Source organism: Cryptomeria japonica, chromosome 3, assembly GCF_030272615.1.
Source record: "Cryptomeria japonica chromosome 3, Sugi_1.0, whole genome shotgun sequence".
NCBI lineage: Eukaryota > Viridiplantae > Streptophyta > Pinopsida > Cupressales > Cupressaceae > Cryptomeria > Cryptomeria japonica.
This window is the reverse complement of record NC_081407.1, coordinates 196,103,920-196,125,239: the sequence shown is the minus strand read 5'-3', so window position 1 is coordinate 196,125,239 and position 21,320 is coordinate 196,103,920.

Here is a 21,320-nt window from a genome sequence, read left to right as displayed (position 1 = left end):
TGATGATCATCATATACTACCACTGCCATGCATACAACAAACTTTAATTACTTTAGGTGACAGGCATTGTGTAACAACATGGGAACTCTCACATACCCACCTCTATCATTCTACATGACATCATCTGTGTTACTCTCCCTCTTTCTCTTCTCAACTGTTGTTTCCTTCTGAAAAACATATTGCAGGTACTCTGACTCTTCATGTTGCTTTGTTGACACTATTTTCCACATCTGCTCTGCTCATTAAAAACACATTCAAGAAGAATATTGCTATAGGTTTCCGTGTGTGTCACATTAATACACCTATGGTTCAATTTCAAACCATATTCCTCCTATTCAATATACACACACAAATCCATCAGTCAATTTTCTTAGGAGAGCATACATGATAAAAATGAAAGAGGAAGTTGCAAACAAGAAATAAATTCACTTACTTCTATAGAAGTGCAGACACAGTTGTAGTGGGGTATGGAGGGAGGGAGGGAGAGAAGGATAGAAAGAGGGATGGGGTATGGAGAGAGAGAGAGAGAGAGAGAGAGAGAGAGAGAGAGAGAGAGAGAGAGAGAGAGAGAGGCACCTTGTATGCGTTTGAGAGGGGGAGGACAATACACTTACATGTGTATATATATGTTTAATATATTATATGTATATAAACATATTATATATACAATATCATATTATACACATATTATATATATACATATATTATATGTATATAAACATATTATATATACAATATCATATTATACACATATTATATATATACATATATTATATGTATATAAACATATTTTATATACAATATCATATTATACACATATTATATATTACATATATTATATGTATATACACATATTATATATAGAATATCATATTATACAGTAGCGCGTACGCAATGTTTATAGTAAAGTTAGCGTGTACGCGTTGTTTATAGTAAAGTTAGCGTGTATGCGTTGTTTATAGGGAAACAAGCGCGTACGCACTGCTTACACTATAAGTACCCTGTACGCGCTTTTTAAACCATAAGTACCCCGTACGCGCTTTTGACTGTTTAGGCTTGGAAATAGGCTTGGATGACAAAGCTACGGTTTGGAAGTTTTATTTCCCTCCATTTCTCTCATTTTTGACGTGTTTTATTTTATCAACTTGGTTTATCGACTTTGTCATCATCAAGTTTACACTTCATCAAGTGGGTATTTCTAAAATTGCCACCATATTTTCACCCATCTTCTGAGCTTTCTAACCATATAACTTTTTTTCAATTTGAACAACAATAACATATTATTATTGAATTTCTTTTACTAGTGTCTCCATAGTTCTCACAGACATAGGTGCACCATTTTTTGAATAAATTTTGATATACTTATCCAAATTTAAAAAACTTTATATATTATTGTAGTGCACTTGATTCTTTACAATTTTAAAAAAAAAATTTATTTTTAATTTGTTTAGTGCAACTTATGCTTCGTGCTATGAACAAGTACCTAATTTTCAGGATGTGCTCGATTGGAAAAATCATAAAAAAAAAATACTCAACAAAAAATTACAAAAAAAATACACATCTTCTAGTGCTCACCCTTAACTATCTTTTTGCCAAAGGATTTGTCAAAATACTAAATCTAACTATGAATTTTTGATGCGCACGTCAGGACACTATATTATGTTTTTCAAAAAAAATCAGGGTCAGTTTTTCGTGGCGAAGGATTTGACCCCCTTAATCTTATCCAGTTTTGAAAAAGTTTAGTAGTTTGGAAACTAGATTCATAGTACTACAATATTTGTTCTTTGATTATCTTCATATCTTGAGTGGATGACTTTCAAAATTTGCCTCCAAGTTCAGGTTCACCTGATTTCAAAAAAAAAGTGTCCACTTATACCCCCCTTTTTGACCACCATCTTTGTGCACTTACCCTATCAGACAACTCTAGACCATATGATCCAGAAGTTAAACCCAAATGGTGGAGGGAAAATGAATACTATGAATATCATCGAAACAAGGGTCATACAACAAACAACTGCATGAAGCTCAAACATGAGATTCAAGACCTCATCGATGTTGGCAAAATTGTTGTTGGAAATCACACAACTAATGTTGATCACAAAGCTTTTAAAGATCTTTTACCTGCTTATGAACACAATGATTCCTTAAAATCCAAGGGAGGTGCCAAAGTCAATTACACCTACACTAACAATGACAATGTGATTAACACGATTGAATTCTCCCAATCTGAGTATTGTAATATGATCATAATCAAAGATAAACAAAATAAAGCACAAACTGCAAATGTTGTGACCCGCACTCAAAAGAAGGTTACTCTCCAAGGAGTTAGTTCCTCAACTCCTAATCAAAAAATATCAAACATGATGACTTCTTCAAACAGACGACCTGATACAATCACAACTAAATCTAAATAGTTGGTTTCATCATCCTCTCCTGGTTATAGCATTATCAAATAATTGAAAAGAACTACTGGTCCACTCAAATCTCCATTTTTGAATTGCTTAAAATCTCTTATGCTCATAGAGAGATCCTAGACAAAGCTTTCCTAACTACTAATGTCCCCAAAGATTTAGATATAGATCAGTTTCAATCTATGGTGGGTCACCTGACTTCACCTCATTACCTCACCTTCTTTGAAGAAGATGACAATTCATTGAACCACCCACATAACCAACCATTACACATCAAAGCTATGATCCATAAACACCGAATCAAACGTGTTTTTGATAGATGGAGGTGCTGGGGTTGAATATTTGTACCTACAATCTACTGACACAACTGGGATTTTCTAAAAATGTCATTGATCCAACAAAGAAAATAACAATCAAAGCTTATGATGAAGCAGAGAGAACCTCTAAAGGTCTAGTGCTATTACCGATCAAGGTAGGACCTATGGAAAGAGATGTTATTTTCCAGGTGCTTGACCTTCCTCTTTCATACAACATCTTATTGGGCAGGCCATGGATTCACGAAATGAAAGTAGTACTATCTACATATCATCAGTTCTTGAAATTTCCTTATAACGGAGTTGAAGTCAGTATTCCTGCTGATACAAGCTATACCTGTAGTGCATTAACGCATAGTACTAATACTTTTGTTCCTCATACTAGAGCAACCTCTACAGCTGAAAGTTCAGCAACTTTGATGAAAGATTTAGAAAAGAAATTGAAAATCATAGATACTAGCATGGATGGATACAAAATAGAACCTGTGCTTTCACTAATAGGTATGTGTAGGATCATGGTGTGCCAAAACAGGCCCTTAAGTGGCAATGAAATTTCAGAAAATCAGAGTTATGCAACTTGACATGAAAATTTGAATAAGTTGTGAACATTATTTTTAAAATATGTAAGAAGAGAATATATAGAAAATTGAATGTAGTTTCTAAGCTACTAGTTGTTTTTGGAAAAAAAAAATCCTATTTGATGAAAATTTCAAATTTCAATGCAGTGGTACTAAAATTTCAGGGAAAAAATAAGTAGACGTATGTCTGACCACCCTAATCACAATCAAATCATAATATTTTTTTATAATATTTATAATATAAGTTTAGACTCATGTCTGGATGTGTCACATTTTTTTTAAAAAAAATTTATAAAGTAAAAAATTATTTATGATTTTTTTACTACAGCTTTTCAGAAATTTAGAAACTCCTACGTCTGACCACCTTAGCTTGGTCAAAACCTTATAAAATTTAAATTTTTTTAATTTTTCCCTATAGTAGACGAAGCATAGGATGTGATGCATGTTTCGGATTCAAAAAATGTTATACCGTTTGAAAGTTATGAGTGTTTTTCAATCAGTATATCAATCAGGACTATTGTCAGAATTCAATTAGAAAATAAATAATAATTATTTATTAAAGTCGAAATAAGACAAGCCTTATATTGTTGGAAAGCTGGGAATGTCCTTAAAAAACCCTTTTCGTTTTATCAATTTTGGCTTAAAAAAAAGTCGTCAGCCACCAGTGTAAAGTCTGGAAAATCAAGGAATACTGAAAAACACGTTTTTTTCAGTTGACTTTCCAGGCTTGTCACTTCCAAGCCAAATACCAAAGCATTCCCGAGCCGAAATTTGAAAATTGAAAATTTGACTACAAAAATCGGATATCCGATATATCCGATTTTAATCAGTAAATTCACTAACTAGATTTGCCCATAATTAATCTAATGTTTATTAATATATTAATATATTAATTTATAAATAAATTAGTATATGATATTAGGGAGAGGGAGAGGAAGAGGGAGAGGGAGAGGGAGAACGGGGAGTGGGGGGGAGAGAGAGAGAGAGAGGGAGGGGGGGAGGGATAGAGAGAGCTTAGGGGAGAGGGAGAGAGAGAGAGAGAGAGAGAGAGAGAGAGAGAGAGAGAGAGAGAGAGAGAGAGAGAGAGAGAGAGAGAGAGAGAGAGATGGGGAGGGGGAAGGGAGAGATGGGTAGGGGGAAGGGAGAGAGATAGAGATAGAGAGATAGAGAGATAGAGAGAGAGAGAGAGATTAGGGGAGAGGGATAGAGAGAGATTAGGGGAGAGAGATAGACATATAGACAGACAAACAGAGAGAGGCAGAGAGACAGAGACAGAGACAGATGGGGAGGGGGACGGGAGAGAGAGATAGAGAGAGATTAGGGGAGAGAGATAAGGAGAGGGAGAGAGATATTAGGGAAAAGAGAGAGAGATTAGGGGAGAGGGGGAGAGAGAGATTAAGACACCATAGGACCCAAAGCGACCCAATATGGTGTCATAAGGGGTCGTATGACATCCTAAGGGGTCATAAGGGTTCATGGGACACCATATGACCCCTAAGGACAACATACGACCCCTTATGACACCATATGGTGTCATTAGGGGTCATATGTTGTCCATAGGCAACATATAGTGTCCTAGGACACCATATTACCCCCTAAGACACCAAATTGTGTCGTTATGGGTCATATGTTGTCCTAAGGGGTCGTAAGACACCATATGACCCAAAGTGACCCAATATGGTGTCATTAGGGGTCATATGGTGTCCTAAGGGGTCATATGATGTCTTAAAGGGGTCATATGACACAATATGGCCCACTAGGACACAATATGACCCATAACGACCAAATATGGTGTCTTAAGGGGTCATATGGTGTCCTAAGGGGTCGTAGGGCACCATATGACCCCTATGGACACCATAGGACCCCTTATGACACCATATGGAGTTTTAAGGGTTCATATGGTGTCCTAAGGGGTCATAGGACGCAATATGACCCCTTAAGACACAATATGACCCAAAGCGACCCAATATGGTGTCATGACAGGTCGTATGGTGTCCCAAGACACCATATGACCCCTATGGACACCATAGGACCCCTTAAGACACCAAATTGTGTTGTTAGGGGTCATATGGTGTCCTAAGGGGTCATATGGTGTCCCATTAACCCTTATGACCTCTTAGGACACCATATGACCCCAATGACACTGTATTGGGTTGCTTTGGGTCATATTATGTCCTAAGGGGTCATATTGTATCCTATGACCCCTTAGGACACCATATGACCCCTAACAACATGATTTGGTGTCTTAAGGGGTCCTATGGTGTCATTAGGGGTCATATGGTGTCTAGCGACATCCTATGACCCCTAATGACACCATATTGGGTTGCTTTGGGTCATATTATGTCTTAAGGGGTCATATTGTGTCTTACGACCCCTTAGGACACAATATGACCCAAAGTGACCCAATATGGTGTCATTAGGGGTCATCTGATGTCCTAAGAGGTCATAAGGGTTCATGGGACACCATAGGACCCCTTATGACACCATATGGTGTCGTAAGGGGTCATATAGTGTCGTAAGGGGTCATATGGTGTCCTAAGGGGTCATAGGACACAATATGACCCCTTAGGACACAATATGACCCAAAGCGACCCAATATGGTGTCATAACGGGTCGTATGGTGTCCCAAGACACCATATGACCCCTATGGACACCATAGGACCCCTTAAGACACAAAATTGTGTTGTTAGGGGTCATATGGTGTCCTAAGGGGTCATATGGTGTCCCTGTGAACCCTTATGACCTCTTAGGACACCATATGACCCCTAATGACACCATATTGGGTCGCTTTAGGTCATATTGTGTCCTAAGGGGTCATATTGTGTCCTATGACCTCTTAGGACACCATATGACCCCTAACAATATGATTTGGTGTCTTAAGGGGTCCTATGGTGTTGTTAGGGGTCATATGGTGTCCATAGGGGTCATATGGTGTCTTGGGACACCATAGGACCCCTTAAGACACCAAATTATGTCGTTAGGGATGATATGGTGTCCTAAGGGGTTATATGGTGTCCCATGAACCCTTATGACCTCTTAGGACACCATATGACCCCTAATGACACCATATTGGGTCGCTTTAGGTCATATTGTATCCTAAGGGGTCATATTGTGTCCTACGACCCCTTAGGACACCATATGACCCCTAATGACATGATTTGGTGTCTTAAGGGGTCCTATGGTGTCGTTAGGAGTCATATGGTGTCCATAGGGGTCATATGGTGTCTTGGGACACCATATTACCCCTAATGACACAATATGGGTTGCTTTGGGTCATATTGTGTCCTAAGGGGCCATATTGTGTCTTACGACCCCTTAGGACACAATATGACCCAAAGCGACCCAATATGGTGTCATTAGGGGTCATATGGTGTCCCAAGACACCACATGACCCCTATGGACACCATATGACCCCTAACGATACCATAGGACCCCTTAAGACACCAAATCATGTTGTTAGGGGTCATATGGTGTCTTAAGGGGTCTCTTTGGGTCATATGGTGTCTTAGACCCCTTAAGACAACATATGACCCATAACGACCGAATTTGGTGTCTTAAGGGGTCATATGGTGTCCTAGGACACCATATGACCCCTAATGACACTATATGGTGTCATAAGGGGTCGTATGTTGTCCTTAAGGGTCATATGGTGTCCTAAGATGTCATAAGGGTTCATGGGACACCATATGACCATCTCCTCTCTCTCTCTCTCTCTCTCTCTCTCTCCCTCTCCTCTCTCTCTCTCTCTCCCCTAATCTGTCTCTATCTCTGTCTCTCTCTGTCTTTGTCTCTGTCTGTCTCTCTATCTCTCTCTCTCCCTCTTTGTCTCTTTGTCTCTCTATCTCTCTGTCTCTGTCTCTCTCTGTCTGTCTGTCTTTGTCTCTCTGTCTGTCTCTGTCTATCTCTGTCTGTCTCTGTCTATCTCTGTCTCTATCTCTATCTCTATCTCTGTCTCTGTCTCTGTCTCTGTCTCTGTCTCTGTCTCTCCCTCTCTCTGTCTCTGTATCTCTCTGTCTCTCTCTCTTTCTCTCCTCCTCTCTCTCCCTCTCCTCCTCTCTGTCTCTCTGTCTCTCTGTCTCTGTCTCTGTCTCTCTGTCTCTATCTCTGTCTGTCTCTGTCTCTGTCTCTCTGTCTCTGTCTCTCTATCTCTATCTCTGTCTGTCTCTGTCTCTGTCTGTCTCTGTCTATGTCTCTCTCTGTCTCTCTTTCCCTCTCCTCCTCTGTCCCTGTCTGTCTGTCTCTCTCTCTCTCTCTCTCTCTCTCTCTCTCTCTCTCTCTCTCTCTCTCTCTCTCTCTCTCTCTCTCTCTCTCTCTCTCTCTCTCTCTCTCTCTCTCTCTCTCTCTCTCCCTCTCCCCTAATCTCTCTCCCTCCCTCTCTCCCTCTCCCTCTCCCTCTCTCTCTCTCTCTCTCTCTCTCTCTCTCTCTCTCTCTCTAGAATATGACTAATAAAATATGATATCGGATTTAATCGGATATCATATTTCTGCCATCGCCATTAATGTGGCAGTTTAGTAAATAAAAGACGGCAACAGGAAAATTTTTGGGGACCACAAATTTATACATTAAAATCGGATATCCGATTTTTGTACAAAAAAAAAAAAAGCCTTGTGGGCCATTTTGTGGATTCCAATGGCCCACAGTCTACATATTCTATTTTCTATCGAGGATAATGGGTTTTCAGACAGGTAGAGACAAATTTGTGCTTTTGGGAGATTCTTAAAGTGAAAACTTACATTGTCAATCACGTAGGAGCATATGTGTGGAGGGAGATGGGGAGTAGTACTCGTCGGAAGTCTAAACGCAAAAGAAAACGTTCAAATGACCAAATTGAAGTGTATAGAGAAAGAGATAGAGAATGTCATAGGAGGAGATGACAAGGTATGCTAAATATTGCTAATGTTACTTCAAGTGAAGAGGAAATTGAATTTGAAAATGTGCCACAAGTTATTGAAAATGAAAATGTAGATTTTGAAAGTGAAAATATTAAAAATTTTGAAAATGTTGAAAGTGATAATGAAAATGCTCAACATGTGGAAAATTTTGACATAGGAGGTGAAAATGTGGAAAAATTTAACATTGAAGGTGGAATTTCTCAACCAAGTGAACCATATGTAACACCTAATTACTTTAGAAATGAAGACCCTCTCATGGATGAAAGACAAATTCCAAATCCAAGACCTTCAAGAACCCCAAAATGGTTATTTGAAATCAATGAGAACATTATTGCAAATCTTGAAGGCAAGATGTCAACAAGAACCGTTCGGTTGTGGGCTACACAACTTTTCAACCAAAATTTTAGCAATAAGACATTGACCGAGCAATGACAACTCTTTGTTCAATTGCTAAAGATGATAAAGATGAGACCATTGCTAAACAAATTGAAGATTCGTAGGAACAAGAAGATGGAGAGAAATTCTATTATTACAAAAAATCTATTTGACGCTCTCAATTCTATTGGAAAGAATACCAAAGAAAGAGATAAGAGAGCCGCTCGAAGAGTGATTGCAACCTCCTTAGTAAGCCATCAATTGAGGAAGGCTCGTCAAATGAGACAAACTTGTGTTGATTTTAACATAAACCATAAAACTTTGGATAGAGCACTTGCACGAAGACAAAGACTTGATGATCCACTTCAACAAGATACATGGGCATTTGGTGGGAGGCTTCCACGTGTTGATAGAAAGTTGACTGACAATGTGAAGGAGGAGATTCAAAAATTTTGGCACTCTAATTCTAGAGTGTCACCCAATGTAAAGGACATTTTGAAATTAAGAATCAGCAACCGAGACCGCACACCGCATCCCAAACATTTCTTGGAATCAAGCCAAACAATGTTGTACAAAATTTTTTGCGAATTAGTCTCAAGAGAAGTGAGTATTGCTGATTTTATTTTGGATTTTAAGGAAAATATTTTCTACAAGTATGCAAGGCACACCCATAGGTCTCAGTGGTTGGATCAATAGTTCAGGATGTGTAAGAACTCTTTCCCGATTGGCACTATTGTATCGGTGGTTGATTTTGCAGAGAACGATACATTGCAACCACAGAATGAGGTACAATCTCAGTACTACAATTCAGTCCAGATTGCTATTTTTGTTCACATTACATATAGACATGCTCTTGATAGTATAGAAGAGGACAGGAAGATAATCAGGGAGTATCATTTTTATATGAGTGATGATAGATCACACTCCTCCGAGTATGTGCAACATTCTTTCAAGAATTTTTTTGAGTTCTTGCATGAGAAAGATATTGCAATTGACTGACATATAATATGGTCAGATAACTGTATGGGTCAATTCAAGAATGCCAGTATGTTTTATTGGTTGAGTAGAATGCATGAAGAGAGGAGTATACCTTGTATTTGGTGTTTTTTTGAGGCAGGGCATGGGAAGGGAGAGCATGATGGAGCAGGTGCATGTTTGAAGAGAGCTCTAGTTAAGGAGCAATTGAGGATTTTACGTGCAAATTTATCTGATGCACATTCTATTGTTGATTGGTGTAGTTTAGCATTGTCACATGGAGGTACTCTTGATTCAGCAGTGAACAGATTCTTTTGGTTGGTTGAGGAGGGAACAGTGGGAGATAGATTGGATTGTCAAACAATTAAAGATTCTTCAAAGATGCATTCATTTCTCATCTCAGATGCAAGTACATGGACCATTTGGACACGAGCATTGGCTTGTTTTTGTCAGAGTTGTGTTTGGTGTGATTGGGATCAGTGCGAGTCAAGTGAGTGGGTTGATACGTGGGTTCCCCACTATCTAACTCCTTTATCTCAAACAATATCCTTATCAAACGATGACATGGAAAGTTCACTTGAGTATGATCGTCTATCAGATCTTGTATAGCCAGGACATGTTTTTGCAGTTGTCACACAACAAGGGAATGAAGAGAGATCAAAATATTGGTTGGCACGATGTGTATAGGGAAAACAAAAGCTAACACAACCAGTGACAGATGATGACGAGTTCACATATCCTACAGGTTCAGTTGTTGTTGTGGGAACTTGGTTGCGAACATACATGATTAGAAAGAATGGCATACCTGCATTTCAAGACTATGAGAGACACAAAACCATTATAATGTATTCACACCTTATTATAGCTACAAATGCCAAGTCATTGAAGCATCAAGCAAAATCGAAGACCAAAGAGCTATGGACAGTGACTACTGCTGATCATGAAGCAATATTGGATACTCTTAAGCAAAGAGATGACCCTTCAGGCACACTTGAGTAGTAGGTCTTTAATGGTGCCTTATTTTTTTATTATCATGCATTTCATTTCAAACAATGATCATTAAACCTTAATGATCAAGTTTGTTACATGTATATTAAGGATGTGTTGAAAATGCAAGTCTATTGATGAATGTTTTTTTTTGGCAACACGCTTTTTGCATGCAAATAGCAGGTACACTCGATATAATCAAAAGGGACGTATTTTTGCAACACGACTTATTATCATGCATTTGATGAGCTTTACAATTTTTGTTGTTAGAGAACACTATTTGACAATTTTTGATGATATAATTATCGCAAAACCTTTATGCTCATGCAGGTCTTTTTTGATGATATACAATAGTATCACATTATGATTTTTACGTCAACATTGTGGGTTTTGTTGATATAATTCGAAGGGACGTATTTTTGTGGTATATAATCTGACCTTTTCATTTATTATCATGCATTTCAGTTGAAGTGATTATCATGAAGCCTTTATGTTCATCCATGCATTTTATGTGTAGACTAACAATTCTTAAAAATATAGGTTCATGCTAGATCATTCACCGTTGACAAGACCCTCTCTTGGTGATGGTACATATTCCTTTGTGCATTAATGAGATAAAATTTTATGCATTAATGAGATAAAATTTTGTGCATTAATGCGTCTTTCTTCAAAGTTATGCTTGTATACTTTGCAGAGAAACTGGTAAGTTTCGTAATTATACAATCTTGTGCGTCTTAAAAATGTTTCAAACGATCTATTTATAATTTGCCAAACTAATTTGTATTAAGTGTTATAATTTTCTTCTTGTAGCGCATTCATTCCGCATAAAAAGGTTACTTATTTTGGTCTTCATTTATATGCAGGCATTACTGTACGTAAGCTTTTCTCTTAGGACATGAGGATATCTGACACAGATGAAGTGGGATGTTGTATTTGTATATGGATGTGAATTGATGTAACATTGTTATGATGATATACAATGTCCATGAGCAAATTGGTTTAGTTATATTGATGATAATGTCCATGTATTTGTACATGAGTACATTGGTGTAGTTGTATTGATAATGAAAAAAAAATCATGTTTGCATATCCCTTCATGGATGTCACATGCAAGTGTAATGGTAATTATGTGTATACAATACATAGAAATATTGATGATCATTACGTTTCTACAGTGTAATGCATGTTTATATATAATGCTTGTTTATATACGGTTTGTCATTGTGACGAGTAGAACGAGAAATTGGCCACGCGGCAACATTCGATTGAGTGAGACTGACGATTTTTTTGCCAACCAAAAAATTGCTTCCCTAATAAAACCGTAGGGAAACTTGAAAAACCAAGATAGGCTTTTGTAGGGACCCCTCTTGTGGCCCCGTAGGTTCAAACGAATCATTCGCAGGTGCCACAGATTCTGAGTTAGGGCCCGTCAAAGTTTAACAATTTTGAGCACTTAGGGTGCTCAAGGGATGACGTCTGTAGGGTATGACCCTGAGCATTCGATCGAGTGGGGGTGGGGGAATAGGAGCATGCATAGGGTAATAATGCCTAACTGGACATGTTGGAGCTGACGGTTCGTCATCACGATGAGCTGAACGAGAAATTGGCCACACGACAACATTCGATTGAGTGAGACTAACGATTTTTTCGCCAACCAAAAAATTGCTTCCCTAATAAAACTGTAGGGCAACTTGAAAAACCAAGATAGGCTTTTGTAGGGACCCCTCTCATGGCCCCATAGGTTCAAATGGATCATTCACAGGTGCCACAGATTCCGAGTTAGGGCCCATCAAAGTTTGACAATTTTGAGCACTTAGGGAGCTCAAGGGACGACGTCGGTAGGGTATGACCCCGAGCATTTGACCAAGTAGGGGGGAAAAATAGGAGCATGCATAGGGTAATAATTCCTAACTGGACATGTCAGAGCCAACGGTTTTGATAACTCAATGATGAACGAATAGTACCAAACCAGTACTGAGAGGGGGGGTGAATCAGTACAGACAAAATATAGTCCAAAACCGGTTTGTCAACAAATACTCCAAGTGACTAGCAAGCAGTGAGACTGGTTGAAACAGAGTGCAACCGGTAAGACCCAGAACAACTAAAACAATCATAAACTGGTTACTCACTAAGCTTTCCTCTCAGCTCAATACTATAGTACCATTACACCCTTATGCATGAACAGGTAAACTATCATCAGATCTTCACAATAGTTAGTTCAATATGTTTTATAGACAGGCATAAAATACAAAACCAACATATGCTTAACAGGTAATAACAAAGTATCACAAGATAAAAGCATCACACATGACACACATATTTTTCACATGGAAACCCAACTGGGAAAAAACCACGGTGGGGATGAATACCCACAAGCTGCTTTTTGAACTCTTTAGAAGTCCGCTCTATTAGGAGCCTTGTCTGGTTAAAGACATTACAATAGGTTCTGCTAGGAACCGATCCTGTTAGGGATCACCCGGTTAAAGGATGGCTATAATACTCGGTTAAGGGTTAAACCCGGTTAAGGGTTAAACCCGGTTAGGGTTAAACCCGGTTAGAGGATTTCAAGAACTCAATAGCTAAAGGATCTCCAGAGCTCTATAGCTTCCCAAAACTCAATAACTTCGAATTACCCTGTTAAAGGATTTGTATCAAGCCGGTTAAGGCTACCCTGTTAAGGGATTTCACAACTGTTGAAGTGGTTAAAGATCAACAGGAATTACAATGATCTGGTAAAAACACTCAATGCTAATGCAGATCCGTTTTGGCTCCTCTTCACCTTCTGCACATTCACTTTTCAAGTATCTCTTCTCTCCTTTGGTCTGGCAAGAATCACGTATCACTTCCCTTGGATACACACATACAACTTTTGCCAACAACTTTAGAAAGAAACACAACATCGACCTTATAGGAAACAGACAGGTCGGTAGCAAAAACCCTAAACCCTAAACCTGTTAGGTTAAGCAATTCAAGCGGTTCAATCCTGACCGTTGAATCATACTGCATTAAATGCAACAATCTTGAATCGATCTCAAGACATTCTCCATCATCTATTATCCACCGATTTCATGGCAGCTGATAACCCATCATGCGTTATCACTGTTTGACAAACTTCGCACATTCCCAAGGTGGATAGGGATAGTCTTCTTCATGCAAGATCCTTCACACGCACAGGGCTTATGTGGCAACACGATCTATTCTCCATTATACTACTAACTCATCACACAGAGATCACCGATTGAGTCACACAAGCTTGAGGTACTCCAACTGGAAATCCTGAAGTGGAAACTACCTACCAACCGATAGTCATACAATGCTTCCATGTGTCGGTTCCCATAACTACATGCTGGTTCACCTTGACATGTCGGTTCACACATATGCTGGTTCTCTCTTCTCGCATATCACATATGCCGGTTCACATCTGTAAAGCGGAAAAATCAAACCCTAGTTGTTCTCCCCTCCCCAACTCCAAGGAGAGAGAAGGGAGGTCACTAGGGTTGATGGTTTTCACTTAGGAGAGACTTTACATTCAAAAGAGGGGTTGAAACCCACAAGATCCAATCCCTCACGCAATGCAAGATTGGATTCTAAACGAGTTTCAAGGGTTAAGACATCAAGGATACCCTCTTTTGTAAAGAAATGTAGATAGAATGATTGAACTAAGAATGCATGTAAAATAGGAAAGATTCACTTATAAACAGAGATAGGGATACAGGATGAAGCTGCGGACTTGGAATTAGCAGTAAAATGTCGAGACGGTGCTGTTCTGCAAATTTGAGCGAAAGTTGACAGGACGATGGCGCCCGGCGTGCACACGGTCCTCCGAAAAATCCGCGAAACGAAGGTGGATCTGTTCGTCTCTGCACAAGGATTCCAGATCTTCAATTACAGCCGCGTACCTGCAACCTACACACAAAAAAGAGAGGACGATTGGGGGGTTAGGGATGAGGGGTTTGCCTTTCGGTCAAACCCCGGTTTTGGAATTAACCAAGAAATGAGAATGCTGTAAATGTAAATGTTTGTAATGTAAACAAGTACTAATACCTTGTTGTAAGAATGTTTGTATTCTTACATGCGAAGGTGTAATGTATGTTGTATGTAATGTGTTGTATGTTGTATGTGATCTCCTCTTCAATGGTTGAATCCTTGTCTTGAATGCAACACTTAGCCTTGAATGGAGACTTAGAATACTCAATTGCTTGAAGGAATGCTTGAATGCTTGAATGTTTGAATATCACTTTCGCGCCTTTGCACACATATGTCCTTGCTTATTTCCTTCTTTCTTTCTAGGAGAGGAAAAGTAGTTTATATACTTGTCAATTAGGGTTGATAGACTGATTTTCCCAACCTTAGGCCGACCGGGAAACAATATTTTCCAAATTGCAAACTTAAAGACCCGATGCCCAAAAGAGACCGGGCCCAAAATAGGGCCAGGGACCAAGGCGTTGGGCGCCATGGTCCCACCTCCCGGGACAGTAGGGTGCAAGGAGGGATCATGCCAAGGTGCAGAAAAATGCAGTTTTTGGTGTCACAAGTAGGTTTCGGGGTCTCCATTCAGGTTCAACGTTGCGCCGCCATCGTGAAGACCCAAATGCAGTCAAAATTGCAAGTGTTGCAATTTTAGGATGCTACATTTAGCCCCCACTTTAGCGGGAGTATAAGCGTACACCAATACTTCCGGTAAAGTACAAGGAAACAACATTGAAAAACTTTCACCACGTCAAGGAGGCAAGATACACCAAGCCCCCAGTGGACTAAGGATCTTACGACTTCAATTGACAAAGTAAAAGGGAAGATTACGAGGGAGAACCATGACTGTCAGTAGTAAGGTTCCCTCACTATGAGTCATGTAAGAAAGATATCAAAAATTTTCAAGGCAAAGCTAAATTTGTCAAGAAATTTTCAAGTATCTTGAAAAGATATGAACGGGATGTATGCCCCCCTACGTTAAAGCGATCGCACACGCCTCACCGGGGGTGATTGCTTTAAGGTAGTGATACATATAAGAAATGAGAAAGGAGCACGTTATCACAAGGATTTAGCCCCCAAGTGTGAGATAAGCCCAAGGATAATAGACACAAAACACAAAGCACAAGGTGACTTCGCTTTCCTCGGGGTCAGTATGCTGTATGACAATTCATGTATATCATATGTATGTATACATAATTGTTCTTCATTCACCAATCAAGGAAGGTCACCTAGAAGAAGGGAACACATGTGTCTTTTGAGTCAACATGAGAGAGACCAAGAGATCTCAATGCTTTGCATCGTCCTCAAGTAGACAACACTAAGGACAACAAATAGAAGAATGAGAATAACACATAGAAGAAGTAACAAAAAAGATCAAGGGAGGAGAAGAGAGTCTGCTATGCTAATGAAACTAGTCTAGCACGTCATCTACCCCCCGATCTTGCTGATCAATATTTCGGGAAGGTAGGAAACATGCTAGAGGAGGAACATCCAACACAGCAGATGGAGCTATCACAAGATCCAAACAAGGGCTATGTTCATGTTCCGAGCCACGTTGTTCTTGTCCAGGAGCTAGGATAAGTGCTTTAGAAAATTCGTTAGATAAATGGTTATCAACATCAACATATTCATATTCACTATCAGAATGAACAGGAGTAACATTTTCATCATGCATAACATTTTCATCTATATCATCATCAAGATTTATAAAAGTAGGATCTTTGACTCGCACAGGATCAAGACCATCATGCACCTTATGTTTAGGAGATTTCGGCTCAATTTTCGGCTGAGGAGAAAATGGAATAATACTAGCTGAAGGTGTTTTTGGGGATTGCAAAGTTTGAGAAAGAGCTGCCTGAGCTCTAAGACGACACTTTCGTCGGCGTTCACGTGCAGAATGATTTCATCTAGTCTTAGTAGGAAGTTGAGAAGATTGAGGAGGAGGAATGTTCTCATCCTTATCACTTGGGTGTTTAGGTTGTGGTCTCTTAGGTTGAATAATAGGAGAAGAGGAAGGTCTCTTCTCTCTATAAGAGGAAGGAGGAGGAACTGCTCCATATAAAGGAGGAAAATTTGGTTTAGGAAGGAGACCAAGTCCATCATGACGAGGAGGTATAGGTCTACTTTTAGGAAGTTTATTAGATATAGGCATAGTCACATTCATAGGAATGGGTTGGGAATCTTCTTGAGGAAAGACATTAGTTTTATCTTTCAAAGGAAGAACTTCCTTCTCAAGAATGATAGGAATATCAAGTTTGGGTGTTCTAGGTTCACTTAGAGATAGGATCATATCTTTTTTCCACTTTTGATAAGATTTGAAAAGATGATCACTTCGTGGAGGAAGAGATTGGAATTGTTTAGGCCAAAAGTAATCAATAGGAACGCTAGAAGTTCTTTCAGCTGGTTTAAAGAGACTATGATTGATAGTAACAACTTCACCATTATGGGAAAATTTCAAGCACTTGTGAATAGGAGAAGCAATAGCTTTCATGGAAGATAGCCAAGGATAGCCTAGCTTCACACGAAATTGTTCGGACGATGGAATAATAGCAAAGTCCACATCAAGGGGTTTGTTATGAACTTCAATAGGTAATGTAATAGAACCAATTGCAGGAGAAGAAAATGCATCAAATAATTTCACAACCACATTTGTTTTGTCATAGATCACTTGATTCAATTGCAAAGTAAAAAGAAATTCTTCAGTAATGACATTAATCATACAAGAAGGATCAATAAGCACTCCACGACAAAGTGTATTCTTGACTTTTGCAACTATATATAAAGGACCATCAGGTGCCCTGATAGTTTCACTAGAATCAAATGTGATGGAAGGTTCTTTAGGGATTTTCTGCTGTTCCACAAAGTTAATCACATTCGGAGTCATAGACACGAGATCATCAGGTGAGACAGAGGAATCAGTAGTATCAATCGCATTAGAGGTATGAGAAGGCAATGGATCAGTAAAAATCTGAAGATTTTGGTTAGGAGGAGCTACAGATGTGTTGCCTTTATCATTCACACCAGAAACAGAGATAGTATTATTATCAATCAAATCTTGAATTTTACCCTTTAAAGCAAAACATTTTTCAGTATCATGCCTAGGATGACGATGAAATTGACAAAAAGATTTGTTATCAAAATAGGGTGAATTAATCTTTGCAGGATCTATTTTCTTTATAGGAGGAAGAGTGAGCACATTTTGTTCCAATAACTTATTCATAATACTATGCAATGATTCATTCAAAGGAGTAAACTTTCTTTCTTTCTTGAAAAACTTAGAAATAGGAGGCACACCTGATGCTGCATTCACATTGTTGTTGATGATGTTTTCATTGAATTTAATGGACTCTCTGTTCGGTTTAAACTTCCCAAATGGTTGTTGACTACTATCACCCTTATCACTCGGAGCCATAGGATTTGCTTGTTCCATTTGACTCACAGTCAGTTGATAATTGTGAAGAGTTGCGCACAACTGTTGGAAAGAAGTAAACTCAGAAAACAGAAGTTTTTCTCTAATATCTTTTTGTAAATTAGAAATAAAGATTCTTTGAATATCATTGTCAGGCACTGGAAAAGAAATTTGAGCATACAAATGCTTATATCTACCAATGAAATCAGTCACTCTTTCTTTAACACCTTGTTTACAATGCATTAAATCAATCAAAGTAACTTTAGGACTTATATTGTTTTGAAATTGTTGAATAAAAGCATTTGCAAGTTGTTCGAAAGAAGAAATAGAATAAGAAGGCAATGAGCAATACCATTGTAGGGCTTTATCTCTTAATGTTCTAGTAAACAGTTTTGCAAGCAACCTTTGGTCATAAGCAAAATCAGTACATATTGTTTGAAAGGTCTTAACATGTGTTAGAGGATCACCCTTACCATTATAAAGCTCCAAATGCGGGATTTCAACATGTTTAGGGGGGATAGATCGAACAATGTCAAGAGAAAGTGGGCTCGCAACATCAAATGTGGGCACACTAAACTTAGATTGATTCATAGAGGCAATTTGTTGCTGTAAAGAAGAGACAGTTTGTGCAAGATTGTTAATGGTCGCTTTAGTCGAAGAGTTCATATTTGACGTGTTAGATTGTGATGGAGGTGTTATGTTATTGAAAGAAGGTAGAGAGTAAGGTGGTGGGACACTATGATAGTTAGTCATAGGAGATGATTAGAAAGGAGGAACACTACAAGGAGGAATGGAATGATTAAACGAATTGCCCCCTTGCGTCATGTTTATTTGTGGAGATATAATAGGAACACTCATTGAAGGAATGAATGAAGAAGTTGGATTGAATGAAGGAAGAGGGTTGATTGAAGAAGAAGGATTGCCCCCATGACTGGTGATCATAGGCGGAATGTCTTGTGTTGAAGTAGTCATTATGTTTGATGTAAAAGTAGGTATACTAGCAATAGAAGTCATCAAAGGAATAGAATGATTGACTTGAGTAGGAGGTTGTGTATAACCTAAGGTTTCGGCACAAATTTTCATCGGCATCACATTCGAATCCACAATGTGTGCAATACCACACAAAATATCAATTCCATTCTTATCACTTTGAACCATACGTTTTAGACCCTCAATTAAGGAAAGAGCTTGACTATCGGGGTATTCTTGAGACATCCATTGTCGAAAATCATCAAATTGGTTATCCAATTTCGAAAGTTGTTCTACAGAAACCTCATGGAGAGCTTCTTCATCATTAAGAGGATTAGAGGAATTACCCATGTCCTCGTTAAAAAGGCCATTCAAATTAGGTTCCATCTCCTCAGTGATTAAACCTTGGACAGACTTAATTCTAAGGCTTCGTCTAACGGGAATAGTGTAAGTAGGGCTTATTGTTATAAAACTCATGCACTAAAGAGAGAGAGAAGATTTTGAATTTTAGAGGTAGCAAATTTTAATAAAATCAGCCAATCTCCTAGATTTAAGCTGTTAAATGCAATCAGGACAATCTCCCGAAATTTCGAAAAAAATGTCCGGGACCGTGACGAACAGAGTGCACACGGTCCTCGCAACTTTTTTCAAAATTTTCAGGGATGAAAGTTATGGTGATTTTAAAGCTAATCTGAAAAAATTGAGTGATTTTACGATCTGTAGATAGGCCAAGCTAAAGTTGCAATCTCAAAATTGAACCCTACCAAGATTGTTGAAAAATGTAAAATTTGAATTTTGAAAAAGAGAGGGAAACTGAAATTTTGAATTTTATGATTTTAGAGGGAATACTGAAAGCAATGCAGGCTTTGAAATTTAAAAGTTGACTTAGTTTCATGCAAAATTCAGATTTGAAAGCGGAAATCAGAGTTATCGCAATTAGACACTTAATTTCAAAAGTCACAAATTGCAAGAATTTGAATAAAGCACTGAAATTTCGAATGAATGCCAACACACTTTTCAGATTTAGGACAGTAAGAAACACAATTTTGATATGAATTTCAATTTCAATAATTTTTGAATGATTAGAAGCCTCAATCCAAGCAATCGCTAGACCAACTTTGACTTTAATTTTGAAAGTGTTAAAATTGATAAAATTGGCCAAAATTCTGGATTTTAGCAGAAAAATACAATAAGATCTAGCTCCCGAAATTTCGAAAAAAATGTCGGGGACGATGGCGCTCGGGGTTCACACGGTCCTCGCAACTTTTTTCCAAATTTTCAGGGATGAAAGATATTGTGATTTTATTGTGGAATCCAAAGTTACAGCCGATTTGGAAGTGTTTTGATCAATGAAATTATTAGTCAAAGGCTGAATCAAGAAGGTTTTAAAAATTAGGGTTTTGACACTTAACCACTTAATTTTCAGAATTAAAGCACAAATATGAATTGGTAATTTGCAATAGAAGGGTAGATCTGAAACAAGCATTAACAATTAAACCTTTCACAAGCTCAATTACTAAAAAGAAAATTTTAGGGTTTTTTTATGCAATTAGCCTCTAAAATTTTGCAAAAGATCAAACATGGAAATGTAATTAAGGAAGCAAATTTTTTAGATCTAACCATGATTAATCAGAATGAGGATGTTCACGTCGGGTTCACCAAAATGTAAAGCGGAAAAATCGAACCCTAGTTGTTCTCCCCTCCCCAACTCCAAGGAGAGAGAAGGGAGGTCACTAGGGTTGATGGTTTTCACTTAGGAGAGACTTTACATTCAAAAGAGGGGTTGAAACCCACAAGATCCAATCCCTCACGCAATGCAAGATTGGATTCTAAACGAGTTTCAAGGGTTAAGACATCAAGGATACCCTCTTTTGTAAAGAAATGTAGATAGAATGATTGAACTAAGAATGCATGTAAAATAGGAAAGATTCGCTTATAAACAGAGATAGGGATACAGGATGAAGCTGCGGACCTGGAATTAGCAGTAAAATGTCGAGACGGCGCTGTTCTGCAAATTTGAGAGAAAGTTGACGGGACGATGGCGCCCAGCGTGCACACGGTCCTCCGAAAAATCCGCGAAATGAAGGTGGATCTGTTCGTCTCTGCACAAGGATTCCAGATCTTCAATTACAGCCGCGTACCTGCAACCTACACACAGAAAAAAGAGGATGATTGGGGGGTTAGGGATGAGGGGTTTGCCTTTAGGTCAAACCCCGGTTTTGGAATTAACCAAGAAATGAGAATGCTGTAAATGTAAATGTTTGTAATGTAAACAAGTACTAATACCTTGTTGTAAGAATGTTTGTATTCTTACATGCGAAGGTGTAATGTATGTTGTATGTAATGTGTTGTATGTTGTATGTGATCTCCTCTTCAATGGTTGAATCCTTGTCTTGAATGCAACACTTAGCCTTGAATGGAGACTTAGAATACTCAATTG